The 16,445-nt window shown below is 34.7% G+C and overlaps 1 pseudogene; it reads right to left on the bottom strand.

Annotated features, from left to right (window-relative positions):
* Positions 1-11,688: 11,688 nt before the first annotated feature.
* LOC137241700 (trans-1,2-dihydrobenzene-1,2-diol dehydrogenase-like) lies at positions 11,689-14,373 on the bottom strand (annotated as a pseudogene).
* Between the last annotated feature and the right edge of the window lie 2,072 nt (positions 14,374-16,445).

The following is a 16,445-nucleotide window of genomic DNA, read 5'->3' as shown; positions in this document are numbered from 1 at the left end:
GTATAAATCAACATTCAACACAAAGCTACTCTGATTATCAGTTGCAATACTTTTTGGTTTAGGTTGCGATATGTTAAATTACATATTTTTGTACACATTCTATTTTGTCTATTAATTAAATTATTAACAAGATATTGTTATATTAATGGGGGCGTACATCTGGTCACCATATCTCTACTTCAAACATCTGGTAATCTTGATGCTTAGTGTAACAAAATGACAAGAGAACAATAAAAGAAGAAGCCGAAAGAAGAGTTGAGTCGTGTACGAGCCGGTGAACAAAGCATTTGACATTTAATCAGTTCCTATAAAATTACAAAATGCTTGTTAAAATACAATACATATTCTATTTCTTTATAACATTTAATATTCTTTTAATAAATAAATTACAATTTGTGTGAATTTAAAAGCTCAACGTTAAACCTCTCCGACATTTTGGGGACCCGTCCAGAAAAAGACGAAGTGAAGCGCAAACGAAATTTGTTTATAACGAGCTGAGCTGCAAAGTATAATGTCTTTAGATTCAATACAGAAGGTTCGCGAAAGTTTGCGACGCAGCAGCAAACAAAGTGTAGTGGCATTGCACAAACTAGTGTTTGAAGCCGAAGGTGATAGAAATAATTGCAAGCGCTTACGTGAATTCACCGGTTTTGATTTTGAGATAAACTCCGCTTACTATAACAATAAGATTAAATATATTGACGACAATTTAGACGCAAGCGATCTTGCATCCATTTGCAGCATTTTGGGGTTGAATTATAAAGCTGATATATCAAGCGCATATCATAGACAATTTGCTAGCGAGAAAAACGACGAAGACGATGCTGACGACGTTGACGACAACGAAGGCGTCAACAGCAGTACCAAAAACAACGACGGCAACTGCACTGTGGAAGATGGCACACGCAATTTAAAAAATAACGAAATGGTGGCAGCTACAAGTAGAAACAAGATCAAAGAAAAAGAACCAAAGCGAAACGATGATTGCTTTTTGTCTTTTGTAAACAATGACGATGGCGCAAGTGTAGTCAGTAACTTTTCAAATTTAAAGAATGACGAAAATCGAAGACGAGTGTACGAAAATTCAACAAGACGAACGTACAATGAAGAAGATGGTGTAAAAGAAAATAATAAGCAACAACATACAGTACCAGTGAGAAATAATATGGTGCATAGATTTGCAATCAATTTTCGCGATATTGACGATTCGGTTAGATATTTTGATGGCACAGATAAACTACCTGTTGAAATTTGGGCTAACGAGTTCGAAGAAACCTCCGCATTAATATACTGGGATGAATTCCAAAAATTTGTTTTCGCATAAAAGTCATTAAAAGGCCTTGCAAAGTTATTTATTTCCACTGAGAGGGGAATAACTTCTTGGGATAAATTAAAACAAGGTTTTCTAAGCGAATTCAAAACAAATACAAACAATGCGCTGCTACATAAGCAACTATCAGAGCGTAAGATGAGTACAAGAGGAAATGTGAAAGAAAGAGCATTTATTCAGTATGTTATCGACGGTATTAAAAATTTAAACGTGAATAAAACTATTTTGTATGGTGCAGAAAATGTGAAAGAGTTCAAACAAAAATTAAAAAGCTATGAAGTATTTCGTGAAAAAAAAACAATTATACGGTGAAGCCTAATACAAAGGAAAACGTAAAGAAAGAGAACGGACAAAGAGAGAATATAGATAGAAGTGTTAAAAGAGATCTGGTTTGCTTCAATTGTGGTGAAAATGTTTCATGTGCAAAGAATTCGGTCGTATAGCCAAAAATTGTGCAGTAAATCAAAGCGAAAATCCAAAATGTGCGCTGTGTTAATTCGAAAGTCGGTTTAATGAATAAAGTTATTCACAATGGTAAACAAAAGTGCGTTGCTCTGATTGACACTGGAAGCAAGTTCAACATAATGAGTGAGAATATTTACAAAAATCTAAATAAACCAAATATTGTGCGGTCTAATATTAACAAAATAAAGCCAATGGGAATATTAGAACAATCAGTCGAAATTGACGGTGAAGTGTTGTTATGGTCCACTTGGGAGAGTTACCCTTGGAACGCACCAAGTGGTTAGGATGGCATCATAAAAAATTCCCATGACTTTGACGAATTTTCAATAACACCTGGCTCAATGGTGTAGGTGGCTCATCTCATCAGCTGATGTTACTCGTTTCATTGTACTGGCATAGAGATTGTCAAAAGGAGACGGCAAACGCAAAATACACCCGATGCATTGGCAATTAGGCACTGTCGTGGTGGTAAAATTTTACCTAATTAAGCGCGTGACGTTCCCACAACACGCAAAGTTGCAAAGTTTTACGCTTTCTCTACGTTCCATTCACCTAACATCAATACAAAGGTTTGACAACCGGAACGCGACATGTATAGTGCTGTAGGGATGAGCTAACGATAACAATGAACCAATCGATAATCGACGCCACAGTGAGATAACTGCGTTTTTCCATCGCTGAATGGAAGAAGAAAAATTTTTTCGTGAATACAATTGTGTGTGCGGCCATCTTAAGAAAGAAAGAAAGGGATTAAGTGGATGGCACGCGTGGGCTTAAGTGGTGAATTATTGCGACCAAGTAAATTTCTACATTTAAACTAATCCAAAACACTTAAATTTGCTAAAATGCGATTTATAGTTTGCCAAAGCTATGCTGAAAAGGTCGGGATAATAAATTTGCGGCAATAAATTAAAATAGAGAAAAGATACCAGTGTACCCATGCACATACATATATGTATATGCTACTAAAGCGGAATGGAACAAGTGTTTTAAAAGTATTGCAAGGTCTACAATCCCTTGAGTTTATATATGTAGTGATGAAATAATTCTAAATGTTTTCAATGAAACGTTGGCGTTGATTTTGGCAAATTTTCACAATGCTAACATAGTATGGTTCATGATAATCATTGACCAACTAAATTGCTGGAGATCAAATTTGCCATCCACAGCATTTATATGATTGTATGTAATAATTCGTTTCGTAACGACCATTGCCAACGCCTCCACAACCACCACCAACCACGCGAACAACCGCGCGTTAACACCACCATTGCGTGCAACACCGCGCGCAACCACCAGCGATAGCGCTAGCCAACCAAACGTACCACCTCCAGCTGTAGTAACAACCAGCAGGGCCGCCGCATATAGGCCTGCTGCAACACCAGCACCAGGTATAACAACCACGGGAGGGCCGCTGGATATAGGCCTTCGGCAACAACAACAGCAGGGCCGCTAAACATAGGCTTGCTGCAACACCACCAGCTATAAAAACAACAGCAGGGCCGCCAAACTTAGGCCTGCTGCAACCACACCAGATTTAAAAACAACAACAGCAGGGCCGCCAAACTTAGGCCTGCTGCAACACCAGCTACAACAACGACGACGTTTGAAACAATGGGTGAGTTTGTTCCGTACTATGGACAAATTAATAATAGTACTACCTTGTAAACTCTTAGTTTAATATAAATAGTTTTTTGTAATCAAGAAAATTCAATTATCTTAAGCTCAGCATAAGCGGGTTGCGTCAACATTTTATGTATTTCAGATTCATTTTTTTTTTTGTCTTTTATTGAACAACTGTAACCACGGTAATCAGATATATTAGTAGCTCACTAAAATTTTTTTTTGAACGCGTGCTATTTCATACGCAACTAATTGATTATGTACGGGCCTTGTTTTTTTTTAAACCGTATATTTTAAATAGCCATGCACGAAATATTAAATTCATATACGGTTCAATGCCTACCGCAGACCGCAACCCAGCAAACCATCAACCGATTTTTGCATCCAGCTTATGTGATGCAAGAGGATTATCCACTTCCAAGCCTGAGTTCTAGAGTTCACTTTCAAGGGTTAGAAATTCCAAACCCTTGCATAATCTCCGTTTCGTTGAGTTCTTTTTTTTGTGCTTTAAACTAGTAGGGAATAGCAGAATTCAACGCCGTAACGACAAATTAATACATATTTAAAGAAAATTTTGCTAAAGTCGAACAGCATCACGTAAGCTGGGTGTGACTGTTTATGTTTTTTATACTTATGCTGCGTAGCACTAAAAATTTTGTTCTCGCAAAAGCTGATTCCATATGAATATCTTCCATTATATTACTGATAGTAAAAATATGCATAATGTGATTAAAATACATTTCAAGTAAAATCATTAATAGCAATACGTAACCCCTTAAAATAAACAGAAGAACCTTGTTAAATGAAACGACAAGCAGGCACAAGATAGATAGTAGGTAATAAAGAACAATTTAAATTATATCCGAATTGCCGGGTTAACTATGCATACATACATATAGTTATGTACGTATGTATGCAGTTACATACATAATGAATACCTAAAAGGAGTGAAAATATTAGTTAATCAAATTTTATGTTGGATTCATATAGACATAGCTTTCGATTCAAATATTAAATAAATGAAGAACAAAATAAGAAATATTTAATAAGACTATATAATACATACATACAAAAATGTACGAACGAATACATATATGCATATCGCATCTATAAGTTGTACATGTATTCATTAAGCAAAAACAAAAAATATTACTAAAACCCTTTTTTTCTTAATTGCGACATACACACATCTATGCCTACGGTTGCTACACGTGTAAAAGTATACCTAGATGCAAGTACCTAATATAACTTTCGTTAAAGACTTTTTACGAAATCCTTTTGCCTTATTTGCGACATACATACGTTTGTGCGTGCGTTCGCTACGTATTTAAAAGTATACCTGGATGTAAATATGTAGTATAAATATCAATTGAGACCTTTTTACAAAAAAAAATTTTGTCTCCGTTTGCGACATACATACACCTGTGTAAAAATTGTAAAAGTTTTGCAAATCATTTTATTCAAATCCCGTTGTGGATAGTATCGCCGGTATAAATATATATAGTACGTTACAGAGATGAAGGAGTCACCCTGAACCATAGATTTTTTTTCTTACCTGCGAAAGCCATGTAAGTGGGTAATGCATTACACATTAGCGACATAGGCCTTTCTGCGAGAGTTGTAACCTAGACGCAACAAGGGTTGGGGATTGATGTCCTTTTGAACCTGGAACAATAAACTCCTTTCAGACGTTTCTTTTCGTATTTTCAAATAACGTCGCTACTGAATCCTTGCACAAAAAAAAAGAAAGATGAAGAATTCCCCAAATTAAATGAAATACATAAAAATGAATTTAATGTAATTGCACTAGTAATTAAAAAACAAAAAGTATTTAGTACATTCAAAATATTTTCTACGCGATATACGAAACCATTAGGCTGTAAGACATATAAGGAGTTGAATCCGAATAATTGTATGCGATGTAAATGTAATTCGGAATAAACGTAAAATCGAGCATCACAAGTGAAAATTATAAATTCTCGATAGAATTCTAAAAATTTAATGCATAAGTTTATACTTAGTATGAATTGTCAATAAATCTAAATTGTAAATGGGAATGCTGAGGTCTCCTTTCATTTAGAAGGCACATAAGGCATACAGGTAAGGGGCCACCGAAATTTTAAGTGCGTCGGTGGCCATGGATTTGAGGGTGGGTAAATGTACCGGGCGTCGCAACAACACACGCGGCGTCCCTCTATATATTCGGCCCTTTTCCCTTTCTTTTACTTTTCAGCTTTTTTGTTCTTTTGATTTTCAGAGTTTGGTAACCGGTCGTTTCCGGTTCGGTAATTTTTTTTGCGTCATATAGTTTTTTTGTTTAGTTTTTTTTTGAATTTTTAAATTTTGCTTACCGGTCTGTCCGTGGCATCCGGTTCGACCGGATGTCGTTTTGTTTTGAATTTCAAGCGTTTTGAATTAGTTCTGCGCTGTGTCAGTTTTTTTAAAGGCATGATAGAACTTTTTTTGTTATGGCGCAGGAACAGTAAGGTTGGCAAGGACCCCGCCCAGCTGACATGACTAGCCACTGTGCAACCCCAGATCATGCCGACTGCCTTCCTTGCTGCTCCCATAGTAGATGCGATTCCATAACAGTGTATAACGTAAATTTCCATATTGTGCCGACTAAATGTATGAACGTAGATATAATAATTGGGGAAAAATTTTGCTCACAAGTTGAAATAAAAATCAATCGCAACGGAATTGAAATTCAAAAAATGTGTGATGAGCAAATAGAAACAGCTCCTAATATGAAAATTGATATCGCACGTGATCACGAAAATTTTATTATTGGTGAAACCGCAAGCAAAGAAGCAAAGCAAAAAGTGATTGAAATGATAAAAGCCTACAAACCAAATCAATGTAAAACAACTCAGATAAAGATGCATATTGTGTTGAGTGATGATACTCCAATTTTTGCAAAACCGCGAAGATTACCATTTAAAGAAAGGTGGGTCGTAGACCATCAGGTTGACCAGTGGCTAAGTGATGGTGTTATTGAACGTTCTGAATCTAAATTTAGTAGTCCGGTCGTGCTGGTTAAAAAACGTGATGGTACACCGCAACTGTGCATTGACTATAGAAGGATTAATAAAGTTATATTTAAAGATCCGTTTCCACTCCCACTGGTCGAAGACCAGCTTGATCGACTACAAAATGGTAAAGTGTTCAGTACGATTGACTTGAAAAATGGATTTTTTCATGTACCCGTTGCGGAATCGAGTCGTAAATACACATCGTTCGTAACCCATAATGGACAATACCAGTTTTGTAAGGTACCTTTCAGTTTATCGAATTCGTCGGGAGTCTTTCAAAGACATGTGAATACGATTTTTCGAGAGCTGACGCGCAATGGCATAGCCTTACCGTATGTTGATGATGTGATAATTCCTTCTGAAAATGAAATACAATCTCTAAGAAATTTAGAAATGGTTTTACGTGTATGCGAAAAATATGGACTTCAACTAAACTTGAAAAAATGCCAGTCTTTAATGAAAAGTGTAGGGTTTTTCGGACATGTTGTTGAAAACGGACAAATATCGCCATCACCAATGAAGGTGGAAGCATTACGTAAGTTTAAAATACCTTAAACTCTAAAACAACTAGAAAGTTTCCTTGCACTATCGGGTTACTTTAGAAAGTTTATACCCAATTTTTCAATAGCTGCAAAACCCTTATCCGATTTAAAGGAACAAAATTCTAAATTTAAAATCGAAAACAAAAGAAGAAGCCGAAAGAAGAGTTGAGTCGTGTACGAGCCGGTGAACAAGGCATTTGACATTAATCAATTCCTATAAAATTACAAAATACTTGTTAAAATACAATACATATTCTATTTCTTTATAACATTTAATATTCTTTTGATAAATAAATTACAATTTGTGTGAATCTAAAAGCTCAACGTTAAACCTAACCCTCATTAATGATATAGATAAGCGCCAACACGAATGCAAGTGGTTTCACACCACTGATAGGAAATTCACCACTTTAACTGTCAGAAAAATGTTAAATTGTTCATTTTATGTAAAAAAAATTTGAAAGTTGCAATTGAAGTTCTGAAAGCTCGGGAATTTTTAATTGAAATTCAAAAAATTACAATTGAAGTTCACAACTTTCAATAGAAGTTCAGTAAATTATAATTGAAGGTCAGGAATTTCAACTGCAGTTCAACAAATTACACCTGAAGTTCAGAAAATTACAATTTAAGTTCAATTAAAAACAAACTATAGTGATGTACTGTTCTTACATTCACGTTATGGCAGTCATATTTTAAGTTATATACCTGTAACTTGACGAGTATTTTTACAGTATTTTTACGTTTATATGACCGCCTTTTGACTAGTATTATGACCGTTTTTTACTTGGACTATACTGATATATAAATAAAATATTTCTTTAATTCAAATCTATTAACATTTCTTTTATTCAACATTTTTATAATATATTACATTTATAATAGTTGTAAATTATTAACTATAAGTTTAAGGAAGGAATAGTTTTTCAGTCTTGTTGTTGACCCATAAATACAAATTTTATTGTATGCAATTGTATGCATACAAAGTTAAAATAAATTAATTAATGATATAGAAAACAAAAGAGAGAACTAACAGAACTATTGGTTGCAGTAAACCATCAAATCGCGAGTAGGCAATTCACAATTTGGGTAAGGTGACTTGTAATTCGCCAATTTTAATGCTATACCTTTTTTATTTTAGTTCAGAAAGCTGCAATTGAGGTTCGAAAGTTACAATTGAAGTTCAAAAATTTCTATTCAAGTTCAGAAAATTTAAATTGAAGCTCAGAATTTCTATTTGTAGTTCAGAAAATTAAAATTGAAGTTCAGAATTTCTGTTTGTAGTTCAGAAAATTATAATTGAATTTAATTGTAATTTTCTGAACTTTAATTGTAATTTGCTGAACTGCAGTTGAAATTCCTGAGCTTCAATTATAATTTACTGAACTTCTATTGAAAATTGTGAACTTCAATTGTAATTTTTTGAACTGCAATTGAAATTTTACATAAAATAAACAATTTAAAATTTTTTCTGACAGTTAAAGTGGTGAATTGCCTACCAGTGGTTTGAAACCACTTGCATTCGTGTTGGCGCTTCTCTATATCATTAATATAACAATATCTTTTGAATAATTTAATTAATACACAAATATACATTTTTTTGCTTTACATTTTAGAAATGTGTACAAAAATATGTAATTTTACATATCGCAACCTAACCCTTAAAGTATTTCAACTCATAATCAGAGTAACTTTGTGTTGAATGTTGATTTATACCACGAAAATAACAAAATTGGTAACAAAACCAGGCTAAACGATAACGTTAACTACCAAAAAAAAGTTATTTCACGATGCTTTCATACATCGATTTACACTTAAATACCGATCTGAAATTTTTTTAAGTTTTCACATTTTTTAGTTTAAAATGCGATATACGCATACAGTGGAATAATTTTAGATTGAATGTACTTCATGCAATTTTATTTCTTCGTGATTTTGCAATAATAAACGTAGGTACTCATAGTAATTTTTTGTTTTGAATTATGTGATTACAATATTTATAAGGACCATTTAGTTGATGGTATTGGTACTGTCAGTTAAATACATCAGCAATTATTTATATTCAAAATATTTTTTTGTTATACATCTATTTTATAAATTTTGGTTAAAAATTATTGACAAATTCGTTGCAATTAAATTGCTTTAAAAATCTTTGCAAACTTTGTGCGATTGTTGAATATTATTTTAATTAGAGCATAAAAAGCATAGATTAGTAACGTAGGAAAAAACTTGGAATTATTTCAGGTAAGTTCATCACAAATATTTATATTCAAAATACTTTTTTGTTATACATTGCATTTAAAATTGCTTTAAAAATCTTTGCAAACTTTGTGCGATTGTTGAATATTATTTTAATTAGAGCATACATAAAAAGCTTAGATTAGTAACGTAGGAAAAAACTTAGAATTATTTCAGTTAAGTTCATCACAAATATTTATATTCAAAATACTCATTTCTTATACATCTAGTTTATAAGTTTTTGGTTAAAAATTATGACAAATTCATTGCAATTAAATTGCTTTAAAATTCTTTGCAAACTTTGTGCGATTGTTGAATATTATTTTAATTAGGCATAAAAACCTTAGAATAGGAACGTAGGAAAAAACTTAGAATTATTAGGTTCTTATATAGTTTTTAATCAAGATTATTTCAGTGTGTCTTGTTCGTTTGTTGTATGTAGGTTTATGCTGTTGCAGAGCTGGATTTATTGGTCAGATACCGCCTTTGTTTATGCCGGTTGTGGCTCAGCGTTAAACACCGTCTCATGCTGTCTTCGAAGTCGATCCTGCCTTGCAGTTTGAAAACGTCTAAATTAATAGGAATGGACAATGAAAATAATGACATTTTAAAACAATTTAAATTACACTACCAAAAAATACGCTGTTCACGAGTTTCAGTTTAGATAAAGATCGTTTGCCATGTACTCCGTCCCAGTTAAATTTGAAAAGAACGTTGTAAGAGAAAAGTTTTCTCATTACTCAAATAATGTCTGATGATGCACCTTTCAGCATAAAGATATATGATTTCTAAATGAAAACTACCAATTTAAGTTATGAAACACAATTAAAAATATTCAAAAATACCATTCATTCTTGATAATCATCTAAGTCCAACTTTTTCTCAATGTCATAAACTGAATCCAGCTATTTTAGTGGCATAACGATAGAGAGCTCGGTGTGAGTATCATTTTCCGTTTCTCCGCTGATACGGCATACTATTTTGTGCGTTTTCTTAATCAGAACTTTTGAGTCACGCATAACTTTATGTTGAGCCATGACTTCTGCCAATTCTGGAAGCTGAAATTATAGCATAAATAATAATTAAAGCGAATCAAGGTATTGCGGCTACAATTACTAGGGTTTCACAAATAACAGTTCAATATTTCACTATGCACCTTTTCTTCAATCTTAGTCAATCTAAATTCCAGGTCGATATGCTTCTGTAATATTGTTTGTAGTATCGCCATTATATTTTCGTTTGTTGTAGGGAATGTTCCTTCGTTGGTTAAGGAAGTAGCCGCATTATTCAAAACGGTACTCGTTGTATTTAAGGAGGAGTGAAAGGACGCGCTGTATTGTGCTACATCGATGATGTAGTCGTATCCCTAACGTAATCAAAGCAAAAGCAAAGAGGATAAATTATGAAGAGACGTCACTCGTTACTCGCAGCCATATGCTCAATGTTTTCTAAGAGGTAGTCGCTGGTTTTTTTGCGCGAGATGTGCATAAAATGTCTTCTAACCATTTTCTTGGGGTACTTGCGTTTATTTTTCCGCCTGTATTTAATTAAATAATTAATTCTCTTTCCAACAGCTATCAACACCAAGTACGGTGAGCATAGTGCTCGATGATGAAACATTATTGGATCAAGCGCACATAGACGAAGCTGTGAGAGTGAATCCTTTGGTGGCTAGAGTGTCCCGGCACAATGGCGTAATGTACATGAAACACCCATGAATCACGGTCTCAATACGCGCAATTTCCTGCGCATTGTAACCGCTAATCCGGAGGTGTTTGCACGTCCGACACAACGTCTAGTTGATGCAATGGAATTTTGGCGCAGCTTTCAATTCACCGAGAAGCTAATGTTTTTACTGCTAACAAAATATCCAGAACTTTTAGATGTGAACGAAAACATGCGTTTACGTAAACATATTGGTTATTTGAAATCATTTGCTGGCACTAGCAAAAATGTTTGGAAATTGTTAATGAATTGTCAGGATTTACTTGAACAGTCGGAGCGACGTGTCGAAGAAAAGGTGACGTACTTGAAAGAGGTAATGCGTGTGGAAATACCTGAAATAATAAAATTAGAAGCGTTATCTAAGCCATTAGAGGAGATACGTTGCCGCCATGTCTTTCTTGAAAGACTGGGTCTATTCAAACCAAGACCACTTAAAGTAGATCCAGATGAGCCAACTAAGAATCCACTTTTATATCAAATAACCAATAAATCGGACAATGCATTTGCAACTAAGGTGTGCCCTGTTACACTTGCTGAATTTGAAGCATTTAAAGAGTTGTACGCACGGGAATTGAAACGAAAACAGGATGCTGAATACGAAGATGAGGATATGCAGCTAGTACGCGGGTATAAAAAGCATTGAAAAGCTCGTAGATATTTTTTTAGTTACATGTTACATATATTAATTTAATTAAAAAAAAAAAAACAATTGTTTTAAAATTCCGATGTGAATTTCTTATTCGAACGATTTGCACAAATTTGTTTTATCCTCTGCGTAAGTAACGCCCAATTGTCTACGAATTTGATCCTCAATATATTACAGTGCCAAACTTTCTCTATGATCAAGTAAATCACTTTGTGTTTTGTGCTCTAAAATGCAATTACGTACCTCTTCTGCTTCAAAACTCAGCGCTAAGCGATTGGGAAAATATGTTGATAAATCACTTTTTGGCAATGGAAATTCTTTTTCTTCACCATTTACATCTATAATTTTCACAGGACACCTATAGTCCGGCACCTAGTTTCATTGAAAATTCCATAGCTCATATTAATTTATGTATAAACGTCTTTTATATCGTCTTTGAAAGTTCAAACCACATATAAAACGGCTTTCACTATAGAGGGATCTTAATACCAAAAAGTGATAGAAATGCCATGCGCCCGGTAGTAAGCCGACAGTCTTGGAGGCGAATTGATATAACCACCTCAAATCTTCAAAGAACACATGACCAAGAACAGTTGTTTGGAACTTTCACCGACGATATGTTTACGACTATAAATTATACTAACAGTCATAGTGCCATCGGTTCCTTTTATAATTGCTTTATTATCGAATCGTTTCAGACTGCTAAGCATTAGTTCAGCTTTCCGATCAGGTCCATAATGTAGCACAATATTAGCTTCTTCATCAACACCATCCTTATTCAATGTACCATTAGCCATGATATTTTGTGGGAAATAGCCGAATATCCACAATGCGAACTGTAAAGCATAGACACCCAATTCAAGTGTAACACCACCACCAAGACTGCGCCGCCTAAGAGGAAATACAAATTCAGAGATAAGTAATAAGTAAATGATTTACTCATCCACTCATACATCACTTACATTACACGGCCGACTTTTTCCATTGGCAAACCGAATGTACAATTAACATTGAGCACCTCACCCAGGGCGTTGATCTCGATCTGTTTGCGTATGTATTGATATGCGGGTACACAACGTGACCAAATTCCCTCCATTAGGAAACAGCCTTTGCTATGCGAATGTCCTATCAATTGCAACGTTTGATCCTCATTCATACAAAGTGGTTTCTCACAGAGTACATGCTTGCCATGGTCCAGCATTATGCGACTTATTTCCAAGTGAAAGGGGTTTAGTGATGAAATGTAGACAACATCTAGAATGAAAGAGACTACAGTTGATACATGAAGGTAAATAACGGGAAGAGGTTTCTGACATGCATCTTTTTGTGACCATACCACTTTTGTTCAATGCTTGGTTTACGTTAACCGGCAATTTATCTGACAGAAATAGTTAGTTCAAGTGTTGAATGAGAAGCGCCTGAATTACACCGGCAAGATTGTAGTTAAATTAAGTGGGGTTGGAAAGGAATAGGTCTCTGAGAGAATGCTTCCAAATTGAAATATCGGTTCGCCACGGGTAGGTAAGGTTGACAATTGGGTTGGAGAAGCTATAAATTGCGCTGGCAACCCATTCAAAGTTTCCGCAACTCACCTACGCGAGGTCAATCCTGTTATAAATATGAATATTTAGCAGGCAACAACAACAACAGCAACAACAAAAGCAGAGTAATAAAGATATTTGACAAAAGAAATTAACGATCTCAAATAGATGTATTGTTGTTGTTGTAGCGATAAGGACACTCCCCGAATGCCTTGGGGAGTGTTATCGATGTTGATGATCCTTTGCCGGATGCAGATCAGGTACGTTCCGGTACCAGGCCCGACCATCTCGGGAACGATTTGTTATGGCCACATGCGACCTTCTAGGCCATCCCACCCCCTAGATCCATAAGGAGTTCGGGGTCGCAGAGCCTCTGCTGTTAATGAAACAGGACTCGCCACGGATAGGTGAGGTTGACAATTGGGTTTGGAGAAGCTATGGTAATTCTTTACTTTAGCTCACAACTGCTAAAACTCGTCCAAAAATATTGCGAGGTGTCAAAAACGCGTTATGAACCCAGGACCACGAATCCGAAAGCGGAAATTAAATAATTAGTTTCTGTCAAAAGATATTTCCAAAACCGAAAAATGGCCCTGGGGAGTTCCGAAACCGGGGGTGGGATCCAAAGTAATTTTGCGCAGGACACCTTTCCTGGGTGGGTCCAACACCGGGTTGGAGACCAAAACTATATCTGCGCAAAACACTTTTACCCAGCTTTTCTTGTGGGTTCAACAAAATCATCAAAATTACAACAACCACATGAAAATTTTCTAATTTGTGATCCTGGGCCCAAAGCACGCCTTTTGACACCCCTCCCAATAATTTTGCACGAGTTTTAGCAGTTGTGAGCTAAAGTAAAGAATTACCCTATGATTTTAACAAATTATATATTTGAAACAATGGAAACAACTGAAAATGTTACACGAATACCACTCTTATGATTTGCCCAAGTGAATCTGATTCTCTGGCTCCAAATAGTATTTTTTTTTAATATACTTGTGCATTATTTTTTTTTACAATGTAGCTATTGGTTACTGTTAATTATACTTACCAACAAAGGCTTTTAACTCATAGTCAACGCCACAAAATTTACCCGTATCGCCAGGCGCGGGTTGTAGTGACACAGAAACTGGACAATAAGGAGGAACTTCAAACGTCCAGTTTGTTGTGGCGGATATATTTGCTCATGCGCTAAATACAAGTCTTTACGAAATGTCAGACCAAGCACGTCCATATCTGAAAGCGGCAAGTACTTGTCCAAACACCTTGCGATCTTTTTTCGGGATCGATGAAAACTACCCCGTCGATAGGATCAACATGTGAAATGTGGTCGACGAAATCACGATGGGACTTTTTGGTGGTAAAGTTCCTTTAAACTTAATTCCTATTTTGGAATTCTTAGAAATATTGCAATCACCACCTTGATTGATCCACGGGTACCTCCGTAACGGGGGGTGGAATCCATAGTATTTTTGCGCAAAACACCTTTCTGCATTGGCGGCCTCCGGCAGCGCTTAAAAAAAAAAACCCTAGGCTACGCCATGCCAAGTCCGGGTGTGTGGTATATGATGTACAATTTTTTTTGTGGGCACGAACACAACAACAACCACATGAAAATCACCAATTTCAACTGCAAATATCTCCGGACAGAAATAAAATTTTTACTTTCCGCCTTCGGATTATTGTTCTCGAAATTAATACGCGTTCTGCCACCTCTCTCGTTATTTTTGGTAGCGTATTAGAAGTCGACCCCTCAACTAGACTATTACCATAGGGAAAAATATTCGCAACGACCACCTTCATCAAAGCAGCGATAGTCACATTTTTCGCAATGTTCATTTATATACAAAAACAATTACCCCACCTGATGCTGAGCGACTATTTTTTCTTGGCTTTCCAATAAACATGCATTAAAAGACAACATAAATTAAAACATTTTCTCCACAACATCTTTTCCACAATCACAAAAGAAATTGCATGCACGAATTGAATTATTCACTGTACGCAGATGCTACCAAAAACGCAATAACCTACATCCATTAAAACTCACTTGATTTTGGTTCCTTTGTGGAAAATATAAATGCAAATACCGTAGCGCACACAACACTTAATTTAAATTTAGTTTTTATTATTACCGAAATTATTTGTAAATAAATTTTTATTACTCTGCTGTTGCGTTTCAAGCTGAAAATAACAAATAGCGGATTCGCAGAAAATTTTTGTGACGTATTTGAGGGTACATAACATGTAAGAAAAGGCAAGCATATATGTATCGGGCATTTCAATTAGGCCATCTCATTCTGCCATACTAACAATTGTGGAACAATGTGGGATATTTTGTTGTTGGTCGCCATCTTTGATCACTAGATTTTTGCTGGGTATATAAATAAAATATTTCTTTAATTCAAATCTATTAACATTTCTTTTATTCAACATTTTTATAATATATTACATTATTTATACTAGTTGTAAATTATTAACTATAAGTCTTAAGGAATAGTTTTTCAGTCTTGTTGGTGACCCATAAATACAAATTTTATTGTATGCGATTGTATGCATACAAAGTTAAGGGAAACTTAAATAAATTAATTAATGATATAGAAAACAAAAGAGAAGAACTAACAGAACTATTGGTTGCAGTAAACCATCAAATCGCGAGTAGGCAATTCACAATTTGAGTAAGTTGACTTGTAATTCGCCAATTTTAATGCTATACCTTTTTTATTTTAGTTCAGAAAGCTGCAATTGAGGTTCGAAAGTTACAATTTAAGTTCAAAAATTTCAATTCAAGTTCAGAAAATTTAAATTCAAGCTCAGAATTTCTATTTGTAGTTCAGAAAATTAAAATTGAAGTTCAGAATTTCTGTTTGTAGTTCAGAAAATTATATTTGAACTTAAATTGTAATTTTCTGAACTTCAGTTGTACTTTGCTGAACTGCAGTTGAAATTCCTGAGCTTCAATTATAATTTACTGAACTTCTATTGAAAATTGTGTACTTCAATTGTAATTTTTTGAACTTAAATTGAAATTCCTGAGCTTTCAGAACTTCAATTGCAACTTTCAAAATTTTTTTACATAAAATGAACAATTTAACATTTTTTCTGACAGTTAAAGTGGTGAATTGCCTACCAGAGGTTTGAAACCACTTGCATTCGTGTTGGCGCTTCTCTATATCATTAATATAACAATATCTTTTTAATAATTTAATTAATAGACAAATATAAACTTTTTTCCTTTACATTTTAGAACTGTGTACAAAAATATGTAATTTTACATATCGCAACCTAAACTATAAAGTATTTCAA

This window comes from Eurosta solidaginis, chromosome 2, assembly GCF_040869045.1.
Source record: "Eurosta solidaginis isolate ZX-2024a chromosome 2, ASM4086904v1, whole genome shotgun sequence".
Taxonomy (NCBI): domain Eukaryota; kingdom Metazoa; phylum Arthropoda; class Insecta; order Diptera; family Tephritidae; genus Eurosta; species Eurosta solidaginis.
This window is presented reverse-complemented; position numbering and strand designations above follow the sequence as displayed.